General features: G+C 47.3%; 1 long non-coding RNA gene across 6 annotated transcripts in view; it reads right to left on the minus strand.

Moving 5' to 3' along the window:
* The window catches only part of LOC111837230 (uncharacterized), a 64,528-nt gene that overhangs the window by 21,702 nt on the left and 17,993 nt on the right, over window positions 1-24,833 (minus strand). The window lies entirely within an intron of this gene.

Raw genomic sequence — 24,833 nt, forward strand, 5'->3', positions numbered from 1 at the left:
TCAGTCTGCTTCCGGGGAAACACAAACTAAGGGCTGGTTTGCAGTGTACAGACACACCAGGAGGGCTGAGATCCATCATCATCCCTGGCAACTGCGGTTCCGGGATCCTGAAAACACCCAGCTCAGAATCCTGCTTGGTTCGGCCCAGGCCCGGGTCCTAGGGTCTCACCAGTTCCGGTTCTACCCATTAGGTGATACAGGCACCATCTTTTGAGGGGGCGCCGCAGAAGTTAAAACACCCACACTCAAAGAACCAAAAATCGATCCCTCTTTACTGATTCACTCCTTTGATCAATGGGAGAGTTCGACTCAATCCTGACTATAGTGTCTCTCTGTACCTAGGATACACAGTTCATCTTATTCCTTTTTTGGTTAGTGAAGAAATTACATTTCATTAGTTAATCTATATGTAATCTGATGCACCCCTGTCCCATTTACTTATTTTGATTGGTTTCTTAGCCCTAAAGGGTCAGCTTAGCACCAAATTATCAGTCCTTGATGTTTAGCCAGTGTTTCCTTACCATATGATTGTTTGTGGGCAGTGGTAGCTTAATGGTTAGGGAAGCGCACTTGTAATTGAAAGATTGCAGGTCCGAATCCCCAACCAGCAAGGCACCACTGAGATACCCTGAGCAAGGTACAGCGCCCTGGGTGCTGCATTAGCTGCCCCCTGCTATGTCACATATGGGTTAAATGCAGAAGACACATTGTGCTGTGGCGTGTCAACAATGACCACTGATTATTAAAAATTATTTCTCGTCAGTTGTTTTCTCTCTCGCATGGTACCTTGACCCTCCATTCATGTAAAGCAGCGATTCCCAATCCGGTCCTCGGAGACCTACAGACGGTCCATGTTTTTGCTCCCTCCCAGCTCCCAGTAGGAGCAAAATGGTGGACTATCTGCGGGTCCCCGAAGCTCTCCCAGGGTGCCAAAAGGGCGTCAATCAGTCCCAAGGCCCTGCAAATCCAAGACTCCACGTTCAACCTCGGCTAAGCCAAAGAAAACGTCCCCCACCCTGCACACCAGAGTGTGGGTCTTCATGCCACATGCCAGCTGTCCACCCTTCCTATGGGGACTTCACAGGTATGAAACCTTCCAGCAGCTATCATCAATGTGGGCATGTGAGAAGATGTAGATGACGCTGTTACACAACATGAGTGATTACCATTTCTCCTCACTTGACGAGCCAACATGAGTGGGAGGTATGTCCGGGTCTTCGACATCAGAGCCATCGTCTTAGTGCCACGAGGGAGACAGAAAATCCTGTCCCTGTCGAATCAAGGGGGAAGGTGCAGAGTCTGGGGCCGGAGCTGGGTAATTCAGGTCCAGAGAGTCCAGACCAAGATTTAGTTTTAACCAACCTGTTGAGTATAAAGAATCACAGAGTACTCAAACTGGCTGGTTGAAACAAAATCTTGGTCTGGACTTTAACTCTCTGGATCTGAACTACCTGCCTCGGTCTGGGGCACATCTGTATGAACATGGATCATTCCATGATGCCTGCCCTCTTGAACATGTATGTGTAAGATGTGATTTGTCTCACTTTTATGTCGTTTTGGATAAAAGCGCCAGCTAAATGAAACACAGTGGTCACAGAAAGTCTTGGGATGCTTGATTGCAAATTTATTTGTCCATAACAAGAGTCCGACAAGCAATGTTTAACATATCTGCACAGGTCTTCCACACAGACATTTTCTTTTTGTGTCATAATTTTTTTGACTGACTCATTCAGTCCTGTTCTGTCCATTTTGCTATTAATTGCAGTTGTAGTCATTGGCACCCAAACGGATACTGAACACGTCAGGATCAGCGCCCGCCCAACCTGCCCTTTGAGTCCCCTTCCTATTTGCCCAACAGGTGTTGCTGGCCATCCTGTCCTCTTCCCCGTTTCTTGCCCTTCACCCCCAGTGTGTCTAAGTCCCTAGTGTGTTTTTCCAGTTCCCCAGACTGCCGCATAGGTCAGCAGGCCGAGTGTGTGGCTCAGATTCTGTTCCCGCACATTGTAGGTTAGAGGGTGGCTTGAGATCAGTCTCACCTGGATTGTTGTTCTCTTGTATTTATTTCACATTTCCTTATTCTGCAGTTTCCCCTGGTTTATTGTGAGCATTTCTGTGTGTTCTTGTTTCTAGCTTTTCCTGGTGGTGTTTCCCCTAGTGCTTGCTGGAGATTCTTAGTCTTTAGCGTGTGTTAATTCTCTTAGTTCTGTGCGTACTTAAGAGTTATTCTGTCCACCTGTTTCTCATTTCTCATGTGTCTCCCTTGATTGGATCATTGATTAGGCTACACCTGTTCCTTGTTTTCCTTGGATGTCTGTGTATTTAAGTGCCTACCCTTCAGTCTACCATTGTAATGTCATGGTGTAATGTTGCCATGTGCTTTGGTCCTTGTACCCTGTTCCTGTTCCTGGTTCTGCTCCCTGGTTGTGTTTCCCTTCTGGTTTTTGTAGCTTGTTTTAATATTAAGTTTTGTTATAGTTTTCTGGCCTGTCGTGGTCGTTTATTTTGTGTGATTCCCAGTGTTCTGTACTTCCCTTAAATAAAACCCCTTTTTGTTTTGAAGCCGCAAGTAGATTGCCGCATCTTTTCCCGCCTGCAATGCGCCCCAAGTCAGTAACATATTACTACAAAGGTATTACCAATTAAAAAGCACACATACGAAACTGCTTGTCAATTGACTTTTTAACTCAGAACAGCTGTTTTATAGCTACAATTTGGGTTTCAGTTCATTACTACTTGAAATGAATGATTTACATAAAATTACTGTTTGTTTCTAATGTGATATATACTTTTTGTAAATAAATTAATACAATAGTGATTTTTGTTATAAAACCAATAAAACCGCAATATTTTTACTGAAATAAGCAAGCCTCCTAAAACTTTGTGTGCACTGTAAATGTAAATGTAAATGAAAACTGATTCTGGGCACAAACAGACATAAAACAAGATCACAAGGACCCCAAACAGCTGCCGCAAGCTTAAATAAGTGAAATGCTGATCTGTGTCAGTACATCTACTTTGACTTGCCACTCAAATAACCATGGACAATGCCAAGCTGACAACATGAATATTCTTATTTATGAATAACAAACAACCAATTTCATAAATACTTGCCGAGCCAGGCAGCCGGAAGATTCAGCATTCATTTTTTTTTTTGTCCAGAGATCCTTGAGATACGATGTTGTTGAAACTTCACATCACGGAGCTCCAATAAAAGGCAACTTTCGAGCGTCAAATGAAAAAAACGTTAGAAGACGAGGGACAAATGAAAGAGATGACAGCAGCGGGTATCAGCAGAAATCAGAAGAAAGAGGGAATGGGATTAAAACACCTTTTTAAAGGTCACATGTTAATTAGCCATTTAATGAGATCAAAAGCTGTACTTTAATGATATATCTTGCTTTTCAGTTAAAAATGGCCATCAATATCATCACTCAAATTCAGTATTAGTTTGCAAAAAGATGTGTGTATATTACACACAAACACAGGTTTGTAATTATATCTTTGTATGGACTCTCCATTCATTTCCATTGGGAAAACTCTAATGGCCTCGCCCACTGTGGGTTTTAAGGTCTCATTCCTCCCATCAGTGCTGTTTACATATAGAAGCGTTCATGCAATTTGGACAGGAGGTCAAAAGGAGACCAGTTTCAAGTCGCAGAAAATATATTTAATTGCCGATGAAACATATCTTAAATGAGAATAGTTATCATACTAGCCATCTTCAAATTGCTTCTGGAATTTAAGTTATATCCGGTTGGCTGTATTAAATGAGAATATAATATAAGGATATTGGCAACATGATCACTAATATAGCTGAATCTATCAAAATAACCTTGAATTTATCGAGTAACATTATCTCTCTGTCTTAAAGGGCATACTAAGTAAGTTTGTAGTCAAATGGGCTATGATTCCATATTGAAAGACAACCTATAATACCTAATAATACCAAACCGGCAGCCTAAATACCCAACCATTACCAAACCCACACAGCACCCGCAGCCAAAACACCCAGCTATACCGACCCCACACAGCACCCACAGCCAAAACATCGAACCATACCGACCCCACACAGCACCCGCAGCCAAAACACCCAACCATACCGACCCCACACAGCACCCGCAGCCAAAACACCCAACCATACCGACCCCACACAGCACCTGCAGCCAAAACACTCCACCATACCGACCCCACACAGCACCCGCAGCCAAAACACCCAACCATACCGACCCCACACAACACCCGCAGCCAAAACACCTAACCATACCGACCCCACACAGCACCCGCAGCCAAAACACCTAACCATACCGACCCCACACAGCACCCGCAGCCAAAACACCTAACCATACCGACCCCACACAGCACCTGCAGCCAAAACACCCAACCATACCGACCCCACACAGCACCCACAGCCAAAATACCCAACCATTACCGACCCCACACAGCACCTGCAGCCAAAACACCCAACCATACCGACACCACACAGCACCTGCAGCCAAAACACCCAACCATACCGACCCCACACAGCACCCGCAGCCAAAACACCCAACCATACTGACCCCACACAGCACCCACTATGAAACACACTCAACCATACTGTACCTGCACAATCTCCCACAAAAATGCTGAGAGATTCATAAACTGGCAAATACAGTGCCTGTTTGCCTTGGGTAACATCTCCTCTTAAACAGATTTGTATAAATATTAAGCCTGAAGGTAATTTTATTGTGGGTCATACATCAGCAATATAAAAGGAAGGATTATTCCTTCAACAGAATTAGGTTCCATAAAGCATGTCAACATCAGCGTAAATATCTGTTTACTGAAGGCAATGCTGAGCATGACCATACAGATTTTACACTGAATTAGGTCATTGTGGATTAACCCTCCATGTCTAACGGAAGCTCGCCGCTGTGCCATTCTGCTTTCCTAATTAGATTTGGGCACAGTTACCCTCAGTTCTGTCATCATGAATAATTAATTTGATCCTGACATTGTGAAAACAATGGAACATGTTCCTATCCTTGCTTCCCATGGTCAATCTGTTTCCTGTCCTATCATACCCACTTCCTGGGGGCAACCAACACCCAACGAATGCCACCATGGTATCAGTTTGGCCCTGGTACCCACAACAACAAACCGGCCCGTTTGACCTCGCATAACAGGTGCTTGACAGCTACACACATAATGTGCTAGTAATCCAAAAGCTAGGGAGGCAATTACTCTGCGGGGGCGAGGCCGTCTAAACCCTGCAGCCAGTCGAACTTAACGGCCGATGGTAAATCGTTCTCAAATGGCTACATCAATTGGGAAAAACACCTGGGATTGGGTTGCATTTTCGAGATAAATGCTTCTCAAAAGGCCCGTAATCGCTATCCTATCCACTCCTTTTACAAACGGAGGACAGCAGGATAAACGGCGTGCGTGGCTAGGTCGACCCCCCTGCAGCGTGTTGCACGGCACTGCCAGCTCGGGCAGCCACTGGGTTGGATTCCTTTGCACCCTTGGGGTTGGCGCACTGGCACGCCTTGCACCTTGCGATGAACGTTAAGGATGAGGCAGCAGGACGATGGCAGGGAGACAAGTGTTAATATATTACTGATTACAGCACTGGCTGTGAGATGAAACACTGGTCATTTAGAGAAAAGGTCTTCTTGTGCACTAAGAACAAGAAGACCTAAAGCTCCACAGCTACCCATCCATCCATCCATCCATCCAATACAGGGTCTTGGTGAGCCCAGAGCCTTGCCCAGGAAGCACGGAGCACAAAACAGGTGGACAGTCTGCTCAGAACGCCAATAACTTCAAATCTCAGATACTGCAAAATTCCTAAAGTGCCAACATCGGTAGAGGAAAAAACCTGTGGGCCAACCAGAGCGTTGCTGTAAACAGGAGGACGCTTCACTAATGAAATGCAAATGCTGTGCTCTCTACATGACTAAATAGGTGTATAAATATGTTTCCTACTGTTTTCTGGCCAACTTGACCTCAAAAATTCAAAATACAAACATGCACCTGGTACCTGGCATTTGGCATGCAGTATTATGTACCTGAATACACAATATTTTCATGTAACACTGCACGGAAACACATGACCCCAGCCACTACACTGCTGAGTATTATGTGGATATAATGAGTATTCTGTGCACATAATGAGTATTCTGTGCATATACCAAGTATTCTGTGGATATGCAGAGTATTCTGGTCCCCTTCATATGCTATAATTAAGGGTTTTGTTACTCGGATCTGGCTATTACACCACTGCGAACTGACTGCTGTACTGTGAGGCGAATGAACTAACTCTGTTAGAGAGAAGAACTGAATTAACACTGCGCCACTAAATTAAATACTGGCACACATCATTCTAGCCATTAAGCTCAATAATGTCTGAATAAGGAGGCTTGAGCCCTGGGGTCAGGCTGAGAGCGATTCAGGGGTGGGTGCCGTTCGGATGCGGTAACCTCGTTGTCCATATGCGGCTCCTACAGTCACGCCACGACAGTTTGACTCACAGGGGAGCGCATCAAGGGCCGGACAAGCCGACACATCCCGGCACAAAGGAAGCTCATTTGGAAGGGAATCTTGGTTTCTTGGTTCACTTGACCTTCCCACTTGTGATTTTGCATGTAAACAAATCCATCACTGGCCATCACCTACATACTCGCACAGGTTGCAGATTCTAGCTCCTCAATTAAGTCTGCGATGCAGCCGCACATAGGTATGTCCTCACTCCGACCTAATGATGGCCGTAACAAACTGTTCCATTGCTTTAATCCTTTGTAATGGTTTGTACATTTTTTTTATTATCATTATTATTTTTGTATTTATCATCCTTAACAGATTTAATGGGGTTGGCATGTGTAGAAGTGAATGGGTGCACACCTGCTGCTGAATCAGCGCCAAACATTTCATTCATCCACTTGCATTTATTATTGTCGTAAATCTCTTTTTTCATTTTATATTCGAATGAAACAGCAGAGGGACCGAACAACTTCGGAAGATGCATGTGTGAGGGAATTAGTGGGGTAGAAAAGGTATAATTATGATTATAATATAATTATGAATGCTGCTTAAGACAACTTTGAAAGACCTTACTTCCACAGTAACATCCTGATGTTTTAAGGACGCACGCTCCTGTTCCAGAACAGCTGAATGGAGGTGGGCATGCTTGCAAGGGTAATGGTTGTGTCCTCGTGCAATTAATTAATTAGTGCAAACTATTACCGATGGTGAATGTAACGGCGATTGTTGATTCTGAGCATTCCATAACACTGGCAATAGGATTTAATTTAATTTTTTTTGTACCTTATTTTTTTGTTCCCTTTCGGGAACATTACCCCTGGGTAGTGTGTAGGGAATTGAAGTTTCCAATTAAAAGAGTGGGGAAGATGTTCTATAAGATGTTGTGGGTGTGGAGGGAGAGGTTCTCTTTCACTTGTGTACTCTGTAAGTTAAAGGTCCTCAAATGTGTGAGGGATTTATTGCGGTGGCTGGGTTTATGTCACCTTATTGGCAGATATTTGTCTGTATCATTTGATTGTTTTTGTTTGTTGCATGTATTTTACTGGACGCACTAAAACCCCAGGTGGCAAATGAATAAACTCCATTGTTGTTGTCTTCTCCTGTCGTTTTGTCTGACCCTGAAGCCCTTGACAGTACCTTGTAACAATGTCAGATTTCTTCGCTTCAGCTCTACCTCTAGGACTAAAATACTTGGCAAAGCAAAATAGCGCTGAGGGCACCGTCTGTGTTCCCTCGCTCCGTGACTTCAGAGGCTTGTCCGTCTTCGCTACCTTGCAGCATCAGACGTCCTCTACACAGTTGTGAACGCCGAGGAGTGAGACGCGATTCCTCCTTGTCGCCGGTCCACGTTTTTGATGCCGCTTTGCATTTTAATGCACACGCACTCAGACAGTATTGATGGGGGGGGTAGCGGTGGTACCGGCGGGGGTGTCATTTAAAGGACAGTCCGTCTGGGGGAGGGGTAAACAAACAAGTTTTGGAGAAGGTCATGTGACACCCAGAGGGCCATCGAAATGGCATCTTCAGCGGGAAGGGGCGGCCTACTTCTCATAAACACGCAAAAAACGTATGACCTTAGCGCTCGCACTCTCATTACCGCCCTGGCGATCCTGTAACTGCGTGTCCTGCCGTGTTTCCTGTGACCCCTGACCCTCCTCAGGAAGAAGACATTAGAGTAATTGAAGCTTCACAGAAGAGCCAGGGAGACTCGGCCAAAACTTGGAATGACTCCCAGCTGCTTTATCCAGCAAATCACGGTGGGCCGCCAGGCAAAGGCAGGAAACCTGTATTTGTGATGTGTAGCACAGTGTTTCTCAAACCAGTCTTCAGGTGACAGGGCCAAAGAGCCCATGCAAGGTCATGACCAAGCCACCAATAACATTCCCTGGCGTACGACAGCTTTGGTAAACAGGCCATTTTTCATTTTCCCCAGACATCTGTGGTGTTTGTGTGGAACAAGCTCCTTTAATTACCTCTTCACAACCTGGGACCAAGTAACGGATTATGGCACACTGCGAGGAAGTGTTGGGACTTTCCAGAGAGTTTTTTCCAAAGCACGGGACAGGTCTGTTTTGCTACTGTGTTCTAAAAGTTTCAGGAACGTGTCCCTGATAAGGGCGATGACAGATTTTATCAAGTCCCAGAATTCCCTGGGAGAATCAGATTTCTGCATGTCTCAGAAGGCCTCAGGCCCAGGGCCTGGTTCCTTGCCAGTTTCTGACATGTCACCATCCTCTACCGCTTTACCTGACCCAAGTTTCGGCTAATGAGCTTCCAGACAGCATCTTAAAAGAGGGCAAGTAATAGAACTGGGGAAGAAGTGATTCTGTATTTGCCACAATGGACAAAACTTATAAGGTAACATATGTAATCTATATAATATTAAAAATATCTTCTAGAGAAATGTACCAGCCTTCGAACTTGTCACATGCTATCCGGCTAAATGATGCTAGAGAATTTAATTTCAGGCCAGCTTACCTTCTGTCACAAAATATAACTAGAAAACTGAATGATATAATCAAGAGAGCTTCTTAGGAAAAACTTACATAGCCAAGCATTTCAGGCTAACTGGGCATTAACATTGAAACTGCATCTAATGTCCTATTCCTGTTTCCAAACAATCAACCTTTGCTTTGAATGTTTGCCAGACATTTATGCCACATTTGCTGATCGCGGCATTTTGTGAATAAGTAATGAAGCGTGGTGAATGTGAGTCTGTGGTGGTTTACGCTTCCCCGGGGCCTCCGTGTCGGCTCTGCCGTGGCGTAGCTACGTACGGAGGGGGAGAACAAAGTCAGCTCACTCCCAGATGTGGGAGAAGCGACCAAATGCACTGTGTGTGTTACCCTGCCAACTTGTTTTAGAAAACAAGGGTCAAATGGCTGTCAGTGCTTGTAGATGATATACCCCATCCATCCATCCATCCATCCATCCATCCATCCAGCTTCCAAGTGCTTATCCAGTACAGGGTCTTGGGAGTCCCTGGAGCATAAGAGACAAGGCTGGGGACACCCTGGACAAGATGCCCAGAGGCAGGGCCTGGGGGCGGGGCCACACGGGCACTGGGCCCAGCTGAAAGCCGTTTGGCCCCTGGAGTGTCACCTCCCTTGTCATTCATCGATTCATTCGATTTAGAGCTAGATAAGATTTGAACAACTCTGAGCTATTAGGTAAGTTCTCCCCAAGCGAGCTTGATGGGCCGAATGGCCTCCTCTCGTTTGTATAGTTCTTATGTTCTTATGTTCAAAACATATGATTGGCTAATGATAAGGTTGGCCCCTCTGTATGAATTATGCCCCCCCAACCTTAAAAACCTTAGTCACCCCTAGAGATGCCAGCCCATTGCAGGGAACACACACACACACATTCAGACATTATGAGCAGTTTAGAGGTGCAGACTCTACTAAGCTACTAATCGGAAGCAACCCTGAGGACCCAGAAGAAACCCATGCAATGGGGGGGGGGGGGTGAATGCCTAGTGTGCACACACAGAAAAAGGGTGTGATTCAAAGAGAACTTGAGGTGTGAGACAACAGCTCTACCAACGGAATCACTGCACCAACATCAATATATTTCAGATATATTCCATATATTTTGTGATGTTGCCTAATGAGTCGGTTAATACCTGGGATAATAAAACCAGGCAAAACAGGGATTTTTAAACACTATTATTATGCGTGATTCTTGCACTAGGAAAGCCTATTACCTCGCACATGCGCAACAACAGAACCTCTCAGCAAGGTGGGTCAGTAGCAGAATGGGCTCAGACAGATCCAGTCCTGACTGAGTCGTTTAGATAAACGCTTTTACAGGTGGTGGAGACTTACCGCTTCGTGGCTGCGATCCGTGGAGTGCGTTCGCGGCCCAGTCGCTATGGTTTGTCTGGCTGCTATTACAGGGATGTTGGTGAGACGCATCCTGGTAGAAGTGACCGGAACAGGGAGAGCCCAAGCCTGTGTTGACACGTCTGGCTAAATCGAGCCTGTCATACACGAATGACCGGGGCCCTCCACACCTCAATGCCATGTTCACATGCATCATTCATGCTGTTGAGTCCGGCAGCACAGCCCATTAAAATGCACCTGAATCTCTCAATGCATTATTAAAACCAGAATTAGCTGCTTAAGATCATTTGTAGAGCACAAATCTGGCATGAATAAAATATCAGGTTCTGCCGTGCCACGGTCTTACTGTGTGAAGAGCCAACATGCTCATCGTTTCAGGGTCACTCGGTCTGTAATTAGCTACCAAGACATCGCCGACTTGCACTTGAACCGCACTAAGCGACGTACAAAATGCCGTAATTACGACTTATCCAAGTGCAATCCCTTTATTCACCGAGAACGTTGGCATTGTAATCAATTACCAGCCACAAGCTTGAAATGAAAGCAAGTGAAGCTGCTGTTGTCCTTTTCACTGTTCCGTTTCATTTTTTTGTTTTACAGTCATTCTTTCATTTTTCTATGAATATATATAAATGTTTACCACGCAAAAGGGTCCCGTTTCATGTCTCAGCCTCCGGACATTTTTTTGAGTTTGGGGAGAAAAACAAGAATGAATACTGAGGCTGGCAGGCAGCTCTAAAAAAAATTAAATACAGACAATTGTATGAGTTCCAGCATAGAAGAAATGTGCAGTTTGTCGTTAAATTAAACAAGGGCTGCAGGTTTCAGATGTTCATCCCTGCTGGAAAAAAACAGCTAAAAAACAGCTTGGTAGCTGGTAGCTGGTTTTAGTTGGTCTCAGATGTTCATGTCTCAACTCTTGATGCTCTTTAATGGTTTAATTGGGTGGGTCACCAGTTGGTCATGCGGGTATGGCTAGCCTATCAAGCTAGTCATACTGGTATGATCAGCTAAACCAGTTAAAATGACCATCATAAGCTGGCATGGCCAGCTAAACCATCAAACCATCATGTGAAAACATACCTTAAGCTGGTCAATTATCATAAATTGGTCAACCAGCTCAACCAGACCAAACTGTTTTTTTTCAGCAGGGATGACTTTGGACCTTCAGTCCGCAGCCATGCGGATGGAACATCCAGTGAGATGCCTCCTTCTGCCTTTAGCCTTTAACCACCCTGGCCACCTCAGCCCCATTGATGGGCAAGCCCCCCCCAGCACCCTCGGGCTCTGTGCCCTCAGATGTCTCAAAGGCAGTGTGCATAGATATATCTGAGGCAGGGTTGAGGAGGTCCTCAAAGTATTCCTTCCACCTCCGGGTGATGTCCCCAGGTGAGGTCAACAGCACCCCCCCCCCCCCACTATAAATAGTAGGAACCAGGAGCTGCTTCCCCCTCCTGATATTCCGGATGGTTTGCCAGAACCTTTTTGAGGCCGACTGAAAGTCACTTTCCATGGCTTCACCGAACTCCTCCCACGCCCGGGTTTTTGCTTCTGCGGCCGTAGAATAAATAAATAAACTAAATAAATAGCTAGCAAGGAGAGGCGTAAGATCATCACTAGCTAGCTGGTCAGCAAAGCATGCTGCTTCAGCCTCTGCTGTTCATTTACTATTCAGTGTAGTGACTCTTTGGTGGCTAACAGGGGCCCCCGCAGAATGCTCTCCGTAGTTTGATGGTCACAGTGGAGAGTCAGCCAACATGTGGTACCCCTGGGGGGCTAAGGGCCTTACTCAAGGGCCCACAGACATGTGACTGTTCTGGCGAGGTCGGGGCTTGAATCGGCAATCCTATATTCACGGGCACAGAGACTTAGCCTTCTGAGCCATTCGCTGCCAACAACGCAGCTGTTGACATTTTAACTGTTTTGGTGATGACCAGAAATGTCAAGCAGCAACAACCGTGCAGTGTACAGTGTGTAGTGAAAACAAAAAGAAAAAACACCGCACTACGCACCATAACGCAAACACGGCATAACTGAAAAGTAGCAGGATCACAACCGAACTACATCCTTTGTGGGCCGAAAGGCGACCAAATGCATATGCGGGGGGAGCCAGTGAGAACGTGATTTCAGAACTGCCCCCCCCCACAATGTTCAGCCACGAGTGCTGGGAGACCAACACGAACAATTAAGGCGGCTCGTTAAAAGGGAAACGGTGACTTTAATTGGTCTCCCGGTAAGAACGATTTCGATTTAGACGGAGGGAACTGCCATTCGTTAAAAAAACATCAAGGGCCAAAACTGAACACTGACCGCTAAAGTGAGGCTCGCCCTCAGAAGAAAAAGTGAGCAGCCCTTTGGGGGACGCTGGGGAGGCTGCACTCCACGGGGAGCGTGTTTGTGAAAGCGGAGGTCCGTCCGGACGCGCTCGGAGAAGTATGCTGGACACACGAAGAAAATTCCAAGACTGAGCAGGCCTGGTAATTAGCTACTTTGACAGAACACCCTGCAGAGACCACAGCGTGCCGGACAGGTTAAAACCCACCCCGCAGGAAAATTGGCGGGAGTCTTCTGCCCTGTAGCCACAAACTGCAGAACCGTGGGGGGGGGGGGGGAGGCAGGGTAACTTATCAAGCATAATTAAGAAGGCAGTGATGAATGATCATAAAAAACTATCCACAAATAATTTAATATGAACTGCAAGAACTTTGTTAATAAAATCCTAAATTATGTCTGTGTTTTTTATTTTTTAAAAAACAAAAGGTTATATTTTAGTTTTTTTATGACTCCCCCCCCCCCCCATTTTCAGATGGGTTCCGTAATCCGTGTCTGTAGCTATATTCCAAACCAATATGTTGGATGGAGGAAGAAACAGGTAAGAACTGCAGAACTGTCTGCACGAAGGAACTGTACATGAACACGGTTCCATCCCCTGAGTGTCTGAGCCTGGTGATTTTATCTCTGCAGTGATTTGCAGTGCAAACACACAGATGCTGTTTTCCCGCCTTTTTAGCTGAGGGCGCGGGTGACGCAGCGTGTGAATCGAAATCCGGCAGTAGCCTGCGGGAGCTTTGATTTAGTATCCGATCTTCTCCGTGTGACCTCCCAGGGACCCCCCCCCCCCCCGTGTGCCCATGCATCGCGCGGCATCACAGTTGCGGGAATTGTGCCGCGTCAGCGCATATCGGGCACGTGAAGACCACCGCAGCAGTCTTCGCTTCCCGGGATCACCGGCTGCACTGTGCCACGGTCCTCGCCCAGTACAGGAGGCGGACCAATCGCAGTGAGTGACCCCCCCCCGATCTCCCCCATGGTCGAAATGCATAGGGCATAGGCATTTGTGGCAGTGCTGTATTCGCCCAAACGTCTGCATGCCTGATAGCTCCTGCTCAGTGGGGACGGGCAATCTCACTACCCTCATCTCCTGTACCTGGTCCACTCAGGCTAATATCTCCAGGTAAACAGGGAAACATCCTGTTTGATTTGCTCATTCCAATGCTCATTAAGAGTCACCTCACCGCGTGTCATCGTCCCTGGGGCAGCCATTAAAAATCTGTTAAAAACAGCAGGACAGAGAGAGAGAGAGAGAGAGGGAGAGAGAGAGGGAGAGAGAGAGGGAGAGAGAGAGGGAGAGAGAGAGAGAGAGCATATGCACACACACACAGTACCAGGAAACTAATACAGTAAATAAAACAAAAAATCGGCTGGCATGTGAAGGAGGGCCGTGCCAAAGCGTGTTTAACGAGGCCCCTCCCACCGCGAATACATCCAGCAGAACACGCTAACCTCAGCAGTGCCCGGGAAGCATTAAGCTCAGCACGTTTAATGCGGGATGCTTATACAGCCAGCTAAGCAGTTACACACTGCAGGGGGGGGGACAGGGGGGTGTTTTCATTCGATAAACCACACAGGCTTCTCTTCAGTACACAGTGGCCTTGGATCAGCGGAGCTTAACGAATCTGAGAATTATTCGGCGGGGGCCTCGGGTTTGCGGTGAGGCAGGTGCGGCCAATCTGAGCCACGGGGCGGATGCGGTGCATCGTTACCAGTTAGGCGCATAGGAGGGGGGAGAACAGGCCCTGGGGAGCACTGACTAGAAGACCAGGCATATGGGGGGGGGTGCCAGAGACTTTACCGAGCGCCCCCCTACCCCCACGGTCGGTATTAATTACTGAAAGGAACCCCCACATACAGTGATACGATTTACCATAAGCCACATCATCCTCTGTACGGCGCCGCATAAGATCTTCCCACAACGGGCCGAGTGCTAGACAGGCTGACCCCGGAGGATGTGGGGAAGTCCAGGGTCCCGCAAGACACATGGCTATTTGAGCCCTTCCCCCTCCGCCGCCCCAGCTGGATTCCGGCAGAATACAAGCCGGTGTGTAGGGGCGCGCACGAATCCCCCAAACACAACGTTTATGTGATTCGGTAAAGCAGCCGGGGGAGATGAGCGCTACATCCCGCGAGAGAAGATTTCACTCGACTAGCCACAGCAACGGGGTAGGAGTTTGCCGTTCCGGTAAACGCTGGGCACCGCGGATGGACCCCCGCGCGGCTGGCACGTGCGTATTCATAAACACGGACATTTAACAGCCGCGACTGCTCGTCCGCACCGGAGCCTTCGCCGGCTCCCAGCTGTAAGAGGTGCTGGGTCCATGCCAGCCTACCTGCAGTTTTTTGGCAGCGCCTCATAAACCCGACCGGAACTCAATTAACTTTCCGTTTGGAGCCTGGGTGGGAAGAGGCGGTGGGCCAGAGGCAGGAACAAACCCCGTGCTGCATGTCAGAAACTATTTGCCATGCCGCACGTTGGGCGAAACCAGCATTCGGAGGCTAAACAAACATGTTTACCAAGGACACGTTTAACACCGGTCACCCAGAGAGACAGCCGTTTTATGACCATCTGTCTCAGCTAAAACTCTTAACCTTAAACACATAAAACACCTTCAGAATATCAAACAATCGCCATATATACCATCTGACATGATATATACATTTCACCAGTTTAAATCTGTACTGGTGACATTTTCAGCCGGTACTAGCTAATTTCTGGTGCACTACACGTGTGAGCGTGCGTCTCTCTTTCAGGAACCATCATGGCACACTGTTAACTTCCTGTCACGGCCGTCTATAATCCGGCCCTTCCTGTAAAACACCCAGCATTCCTGAGCTGGAACTAATCCTTGATGACCTGAAGTATCCAGGTATAGCTCTGCTGCCTTCAGCAAGGATAAGGTGCTGCGTCCCACGAGGAACACGGATGACATTTACAGGCAGGGCGTCGGTGCCTTTAATCCCACCTCTCATGTTACTGAAGATCCCTTTATGGTATTCCGAATGGGAGCTGCACTTCACACATAGGAACATGCATGTATGGCAAAGGAGGACTAAGAGCTAAGTGTGCAGAATTCAAAGCAAAAACTGCCATCATGTGAATTTGTCTTGTGAGTTTTTCCTTCACGTTGGGTTTTTGTAATCAAATTCCATAATAATCACAAAAAAACAGCTTTAATTGTTAAACAAGGCTATGTCTGTTACATTTAGTACTGGCACTGAGAGACACTGCCCTCTAGAGGATGGGTGGACTCTCAACAGGGTCTGGTGACATCATTCAAGTTTATCAGTCCTGATTTGTCAACTGTGCAATCAGTGGTCTGTTGAAGAAAAACCCACCCAGTAACTCCACCCAGAAGAACGCGTAGTTCTGAATGCTCAGTATTATAAAACAAAGAATGCTGATGAAACTGCGCTTTGAGAGCTATCGAGAAGTTCAGCAAATGTTTCAGACGATTTGAATTCTGAAGTGGACCTGCCGCGTGTTTGGATGGGTGGTTCTAATGTTCCTGGATAAAATGGCACTGCTGGGGCTGATGGTACAAGAAGGAGGCGGCGGGTGTGACTGGAATAAATCAGCCTTCCGCCCGGCTCTTTCTGCTTTCCGATCTGCTTCCGCGGGGCTCCCTGCGCCCTTGATCGTGGTTCGCGTGATGATGGGGATCCGCGGCACGGAAGAAGCCAGTTGCGGAAAGATAACCGTCACCATACTCTCCCGCTATGTGACGCACAAACCATATGACACCATGCTCGGGCACCTGGGGGCCACAAACTAATCTACCTCACAACATCCGGTTCGTCTTCCCGTGCCGTCACTCTCACCGGGCCTAAGAAGGCCTCTCACCTTTCAGCAGAACCATCCGGCCCAGTACACAGAGGCAGCTACAAGAACCGGCGCCACGCACACTGACGCAGAGCGAGGATCTGGGTGCCACATGCACGTCGCATTTAAAGGAGCACTCTGCCTTAAAGAGAGTCACTGTAGGATAAACAATTTAATGCGACGAGATGCTGCACCGCTCGCCGGCATTCGAGGGCGTCACCTGTGTACAGGCACTGCGTGCAATTCATTCCGTGTCAGAAAACAAAACAAATAACGAGAGACCAAAAAAAAATTACCAAAGAGGTGAGAGCTGAGCAGCTTCAGACAAGCATTTGTCCAGAGTAGCTTTAGATGAGGCTGGGTTACCATTTTTTGATAATAAGGTATCTCCAATTTAAAAAAGGGTAATCAAAGAAATAAAAACCTTTATGTAACCAAACCATGAATAAGCAAAGTGTTGCTGTGGCCCGATACCCGAGTCATGATGCGAGTGTGACAGACGCTCCTGCCTCCCACATCAGGCAGCATCCATCTCATCTGGAGGGTCTGAGAACAGCAGCTCTCTCTCCGCCCACACGCGCAATGCAGCCCCTGCATGCACACCTGCAGTGCGGGCGCCGTAGATCAGCGCTCGATGCGACGGGCTGCGAGCAGCCAGCGGCGAGCTCTCTGAGCGCAACAGGGAGCTCGGCAGCGGGGAGGGGAGGCCACAGGGCGGGGTGGGGGGGGCACAACGGCATCCACCGCACCAGGGCGACTCCAGCACCGATAAACCTGTCTGATCCTCAGACCCCCCCCCCCCCCATCGTGATTCACGTTTTTGGCAGCTGCAAGTATCTCTCAGATCAATCAAGGATGCGAGGAGAGGGACAGAGAGAGAGAGAGAGAGACAGAAAGAGAGAGCGAGAAGGACAGAGAGAGAGAGGGGAAGAAAGGACGAGAGAGAGGGACAGAGAGAGACAGGGAGAGAGAGAAAGGGACAGAGAGAAACAGGGAGAGAGAGCGAGAAAAAGAGAGAGAGAGAGACTGGGAGAGAGAGAGAGGGAGAGGCACGGGGGGGCTAACCCAGTGGCTGCAGAGAGCCTGGGGGGGGTTCCTGGCAGGAGGTCAGTGTTTTCTCGGTTCACCGGCGGACTGCCTGTGACTTACACACACCCCCTCCCCACCACGCTCCAGGGCCGTGACACTGCCCACTCCTTACCAGGCAGCCTGCCCGCCTCCCTGACTCAGCTGATGCCCCGTGGGCCTGTTCTCAGGCTGTGCTGAGGACCGGCACTTTGGGCCTTCTCTGACAGGCTGTTGGGGTAGAACCTTGAGCAGGCAGAGTGATAACAGGGGCGGGAGGGTGGGGCCCGATTAATGCATAGGCTGTCCTAGATTATACCCTGGGCCCCCGGCAAACATCAGCATTAACGGTTAATTAAATTGGCAACACCCGAGCGCCCATACATGTCAGCCTAGGGCCCCCATAGTTAATCCATGGGATGGTTTTGTACTGTCAGGCAGGGTTCAAAATGAAAATAATTTCTGCAAACAGGTTGTTGGGGGAGGGGGGTGGAATTGGGGGTGCCTGAGCACCTGCTGGAACAATTAAAATTTCACCCCCTTTGATGTTCCAAACGTCCCTTTTCGATAACCAACTGATGGAAATTCCTCCCCATTTACCAGTCAGCCATGCCCCTCCCTGCCCCCCACCCCCCACCCCCGTCAGAGCACCTGCCCCTGAGAAAAGTCTGGCAGTCTGGAAACGATGCTGGCTGCTGTTTACCGGCAGATTAATAGACTTCCCCGCATCAATCGTCAGATGGACCAGTTGATTGTCTAAGGCCTTAATTTCGGTTAATTTCGGCAAAGTAACTCAGTGTGGAGAAAGAGGGGATCATGGCCGTGCCCGTCTGGCTTTTCATACATAATGTGCGATTAAGTGCGTTAACCTTTCCAGTTCAGTGCGGCCCTCATTACTGCTTGGCTGAATGACCAATCATGGACACTGCCATAAATAACTAGCATAAAAAACACACAAAAGCAACTCCATCTTAATGGATTTTTTTTTTCCTGTGGTGCTATAAAACTGTTTGAAAAGACAAAACACGTTTGGAATTAATGTACGTTAGGAAATGCAAATTTGACTCTGATGTCTTTTTTCCCCCCACCCAGTTAACAATTAGGTACCTTCGTAGGATAATTCTCTTGATGGCGCTATTCACCCTAATCCCTGAGGGGGGGAGGAGGGGGGGCGCCACCGATGTTACTCCCCGACAGCAAGGAGCGGCATTGTTGTTTCTGGGGCCTCAGTCAAAAATTCACTTCGAGCCCCCCTAGTGTTGGGACTGTTTGTGGTCAACAGGGGGCCCCCAAAACCTTGGGCGGGGGCCACACGCAAATGTGTGGTATAAGCGGCAGTAAGCGGCACCACTGCCTACGAGTCGTGACACTAGAACAATTTTTTGTGGGCGGGGATTGATAGGTCCAGTAAGCCGACACTCACCTGATACCGGATTTCTCAGTGGTGTCCTTATGGGGGAGGGGTGTGGGGGGGGGGGTACTGTCCTGGCAAGTCCGAAGAAAGACGTGAGACCTTAGTAGGGGCACTTACCCAACAGCGTTCAGAACAAACGGAACATTCCGGTCGCGTCGTCGGGACGAGTGGCCTCTCGGCAGGGACCTAATGAACATATGGTGCTTTAAAAGAAACAGCACACTCAGCATTCTGCGGGAGGTGCTCTGTTTAGTGGGCCGCGCTCAGGCAGGTAATTCCACGCTAATACGGGCTTATCGCTTCCTGTTCCCGAATATCTGCCATCCCTTTTGGTTTGTGTGTGTGGGGGGGAGGGGGGTGGTATGAGTCTTGCCTAGAACAGGAGCCCAGATCTCGGTTACAAAGGTTACGAGTGCTACTAATGTCCTTTGAATGGGGGAGGGGGGAGTAGTGGAGCCTCCTTTCTGAGGTCACCCCCTTGGTAGGAACTCTACAGCTGAGTCACATTATTAGGCTGTCAGGCTCACTCTGGATGGCCATCGGGGACGTGCCCAAGAGGCCTGCCTGCGGCCATCAGGGACGTGCCCAAGAGGCCTGCCTGTGGCCATCGGGGACACGCCCATGAGGCCTGCCTTCTGGTTTACCGTAAAGCCCTTTGGCCTTATGCTGCTGGTGGCAGGGAGGATCCAGTCATCAGGAGCCGCACCAAACAGAGGCTCCTTAAACTACAATCAGTGCTTCATTACTGAGTTTGCGCTGACTGCAACAGCATCCATCACAACAAAGGTCCAGCAAGACAAAGGTGATCTTTGGCATGAGGTGGTGCTTCATTTGCCATTCACACATATATGAGTAGAGGCACATTGGAATGCTTGATAGGCACTCCTCTCAGACACACACACACACACACATACATACTCTCACAAATTTGTATTCTTATCTTTGTGGGGACTCTCCATTTATTTCTATGGGAAAAACCTTAATCGCAACACTGACAACCCTAACCCGTACCCAGCCCTAACCATAAGTAACCAAACAAAGTTGAAGACTCTTGACATTTTTTGTTGTGGGGACCGAAAAAATGCTCCCCACAACGTCAACATAACAGGCATTTAATCTCAGGGTGGGGAAATTTGGTCTGCATCGCCAACAGCATTTTGGTGGGGGGGGGGCTTAAGGGCCACGGTCCAGGGGCCGATAGACACGTGACTATTCTGCTGAGGTTGGCACTGGATCCGGTGACCTTCTGGGTACGGACACCGCTGAGCCACACACGACCCCCCCTCTCCCCACCCCCCAATGTATTCTTTGACAGAGGTCTATTGAACAAGTTAAAAGCATGAAATAACCATGCGGCAGAGGTTGTGAGTGTAATTCATCATAAAATAAAAATTGCTTGCAGCGAGATTAGTGGGCACGGGTCAGAGAGGGAGTGGCGAATGGTTTCCCTGCACACCACACTTACAGCAGTCATGACGCTGAACATACATGATTTCATGTTTACTGAGTGGGAGAAAAGAGAACAACACAATACCTCCCCCCCCCCACACACACCTCTTAAGGGCTAATCTGCAGCGGTGATGGCAGCGATTATGAGGGAATCGGCCCCTGAGGGCCACTCGAGGGCCCTCTGTTCTCCGACACGGAGGCGGAGAATAGTCCTCGCATACTCGATAATGCCTGCACACGATCATCGCCGGAACATTTCAGCACCTGCCGGTCTGGTGCTTTTTAAACGCTCCCGCTGTTTTCCGCTGCTGGTTAATACTCTTCGGAGGAACGGGAGGAAGACAAAAAGCTCTTTGACAGGAAGCAGCACGATCTCTGGGCAGCCACTGCGTTCACATTAAGGCACTCTGTCCCTGTTAAGCCATTAGCGGCATATTAACCCCTTATTTTACATTAGTATGTTATTCTAAAAGAGGATAAACACATCTTCCACGCCAGCTTGTCCTATGTAGAGTCGCAGGGAGCCTATTCCTGAAGTTATGGCCGTAATGCAGGGAGTAAACCAGCAGGGGGCGCCAACCATGGTCTCCGGAGGTGCAAGGTGACCTTGCCAGCCACTGCACTACCGTGTAGCCCAAGAAGAAGATATTTATGAAATTAAATAAACACACGCCTTTTGCCCATAGCCCCTGGGAACATGGATGGATGGATGGACATAAACACACAGCAGACGCACGGGAGAGTGACTGAACAAGTTTTCACGCCCCGCGACACACTTTCTATTCTGCAGTCAGAGGAAGATAAGAAAGGAGAGCTTTTATCGGCAAGCCCGATTGCAAGCTTCCAGGAGCCATCAGGGAAACTGAGGCTTTTTCAAAAGCTCCTTTGTTCCGCCTGTAGAGGCTCTGAAGATGACACCGGTCAGCACAGGTCCCGGCTACCTTTTCCTGCGAAGGGACGTGACCTCATGACCTCAGACACAGGGACTTGGTACCAAAACACCTCGTATTCAAGCACAACCTCTACCGACAGCTGTCTCTACCTTGGACAAAGTCGACATGCCTTGTGTGAAGGGATATCTCAGCTGCAGTTTTCCCTGGTAAGGAGTCACGGTAATATTGTATTGATACGTTGCTGTGTAGCGCCATGGAAATGCTAAATTATATGTGCAAAGATGTGATTGAAGTGCTTCAAAGAGCTTCTTTGATCTCTGAGCCTTATATGGCAACTTCCTTCCCACTGTTTAATCTACAGATTAATATTTTACTTCTTTATTATATTGCATTATTTATTTGCTTAGCAGATACTTTGATCCAAAGTGACTTACATGGCTTATAGTGATATATTTCATCAATTCATGCAGCTGAATATTTATTATGGCTATTTAGCTGAAATACCTTGCCCAGGGCTAAAACAGCAACATCCCCTGCGAGATATAGGCCCTCGACTTTATTAAACTCACGAACAACTCCGCTACATTTTTAACAATGTTCTCCTTAGATGTTGAAAAGAAAGCCGGAAGTCGCACTGATCATCTGCCGGCAAGCTGGCGGACAGACGCCTCTCATCCATTATCCTTGAGAAACAAACCCCGAGTTCGCATCTGCAGCCTCCCCTGTGCCCTCGTTAGACTTTCCCTGAGTCTCCGGCCCCGGCCAGGAGACGGAGAACATCCCTTAAATGGCTGCAACAGCTCAGCTACAAGCCTGACGTCGTCTCGCAAGAAAAGCCAGACCAACCCTCCACCCTGGAAGGAAGCCGGCAGGCTCCGAGCGAGACCGGCGACTGCGAGATCCTCCTGGCCGCTGTGGAGGGAGGGGATGCATTATTATGAATTATTAGCATTATTATTATTAACACAGAGAGGTCTGCCATTTAAAGGGGAGCGTGTTCTGACGGACCACGTTGCCGGGATGGGGGGGGAGGCAGCGGAGATCAAAGACACAGCAGCTGGCGGTGTGGCCCAGCAGAGGCTAACAGATGGCCTGGCATTAATTAAGTCTTATTCACGATGGACTGGCATTTATTTATTTATCTCGTGTTTTTTTTTTTTCTTCTTAGACAGAGATCAGCCATTCTGGGGGAACATGGCAGCTCTTCCGCTTTTCAAAATTAAAACGTTTAGCTCAGTCGCACAGCCGTTCACCATGGGGTGGCCCCATAAGGAGCCCATGAATTAATCCTACATGCAGACATTGTTCTTCAGCAGAAGGCAGAACATTCTTTTTTTTTTTCCCTGGGAAAAAAAAACAGAAAAGTTCCTTGCTGCAAATGAAATGGACAAAGGTGGCTCTCTGTCATCAACAAATTCTTTTTTTTTTTTGCCATATACATTTCCTATATAGTATATGCAAAAAAAAAAGTAATCCACTTTCCACCATGAAATATTTAACAGTTTAATGGTATAAGGTGAACGAATCTCACGGATATCGAAAAACTTGAAGTCTGCTCCCCTGGATCACTCTCGGAGATGAAATTTTATTTCGACTCGCGGTCGACATGTCTAATCAGAAAAACGCTGAGAACATCGATTCAGATAACAGTTTTGGCGCATTCTGAAATACGTCGAAGGAATTTAAACGTATATTATTCCAGGAAACGCATGAATAACTCCAAGAACAGAGCACAGGGTGTTAACAACATGTTCTAACTGCCAAAAGTTTTAATTGCAATGCACAAATTATAAAAATGTTATATTTTTAAGTAGAAGATGTTTATAAAGGGTCCTAGTCTTCTAAAACATGCAGCCTCTCCCCAGGTTACGATGGGGTTACATTCCTATGAACCTTTCGTAAGGCGAGAATGCATTTTAATACAGTACACCTAACCTAACAAACATCATAGCCTAGCCTAGCCTACCTTAAACATGCTTAGAACACTTACATTAACCTACAGTTGAGCAAAGTCATTAACACAAAGCCTATATAACAAAAAGTGTGAAGTGTTGACTATCTCATGTAATTTATTGAATGAATGTACTGAAAGTGAAAAACATTTACCCATTGTAACGTCAAAATATCATAATATGGTCCACTGCAACCCGAGAAGCATCTGTACCGGGGTGAAATTCCAGTAAAATTCACTTTTGTTGGGGATGAACACTTAGTCCAATGAGAGAAGGCAGTTTGGATAAGTTATCCCCTGTCTTGAAACCCACAACAGCAGAATTAATTGCCTTCATTGTTCTGTAGATGAACCAAACACACTTGGCTTCTCTGAAGCTACAGATGTTTTTTATCCTCAGAGGTTTTCTGTACCTCTGAATCCCCCTGCTCTGTTGTCACATTACATTATTATCGCATACCTGAGAAAGCTCTGCGTCAAACAGCAGAGTCAGCCAGGGCCCTTGGAGCATTTAGGGTTAAGGGCCTTGCTCAAAGGAGCAACAGTAATTTGAGTACTCAACTTACTGACTATGGGATTCGAACCCACAACCTTCTGGATACAGCCACAGATCCCTATCCTACCAAAAGTTATGCACCACAAATTTGGCAAAATTAATCATAGTATTTATGCACAGTTAAAAATGGAAAGTTCACAAAATAAATTCCCCAGATTAATTAAAATATGTTTTTGAAATATTACCAATCCCTACTAGGAACAATATAGAGACAATTATTCATATAAACACCTAAGCCATTGATAAAACTTTAAATTTAAACATTATTCACAGCCGCTACTGCCACATATCTAATTTGAATCACTATTTGAATTACCAGTGACAGTATAATATTAATAAGTGTCATAAAGTTAAAGCATACCAGAATAACACATTTGTCCTTCAGTGGTGTGGTTAGAGGGATATGATGTATGTCCATTTCTGCAGCCCGGTGATTTATAAAACTGTGATGCTAGCTTTCATTACTAACAGTTTTCTGACAGATCGATAATGCAGGGACCTAATGAGGTCACTCCGGCTGTCCGAAAGCCTTGCACATCTTACCTGTGTTGCAGTAACTGCGCAAGAGGCATCACAGTGCTCAGCAATGAGATGGAGCCTAGTCCCAGTGCATCACCTTCGACCTACACCTGCGTTGACCTACTTGTTCTGCACTATACACACCCAGAGCTGCAGCGACCGTGACACCAAATGAAGTGAAGTGAAGAGCAGTGAAGTGAAGAGCAGTGAAGATACTGGCGCATGCGTGTAGGAATAGGCTTTTTCCTGGTCTGGTGCACAACACAACACATCTCTGGGTTCTGTGGTGTGATGGTTAATAGCCCGGACCCTGAAACCAGCGATCTGGGCTTGAATCTTGGTAGAACTCTAGAAACTTCACTATAAAAATGTCCAGTGCACACAAAGTTTGAATATGTGACAAACAAAACAGCAACACTTTACTTGACAGGGCACAAATACTTAGTAATAACTCGGTTATTACTG

This window comes from Paramormyrops kingsleyae, chromosome 25, assembly GCF_048594095.1.
Source record: "Paramormyrops kingsleyae isolate MSU_618 chromosome 25, PKINGS_0.4, whole genome shotgun sequence".
In the NCBI taxonomy this organism is placed as follows: Eukaryota; Metazoa; Chordata; class Actinopteri; order Osteoglossiformes; family Mormyridae; genus Paramormyrops; species Paramormyrops kingsleyae.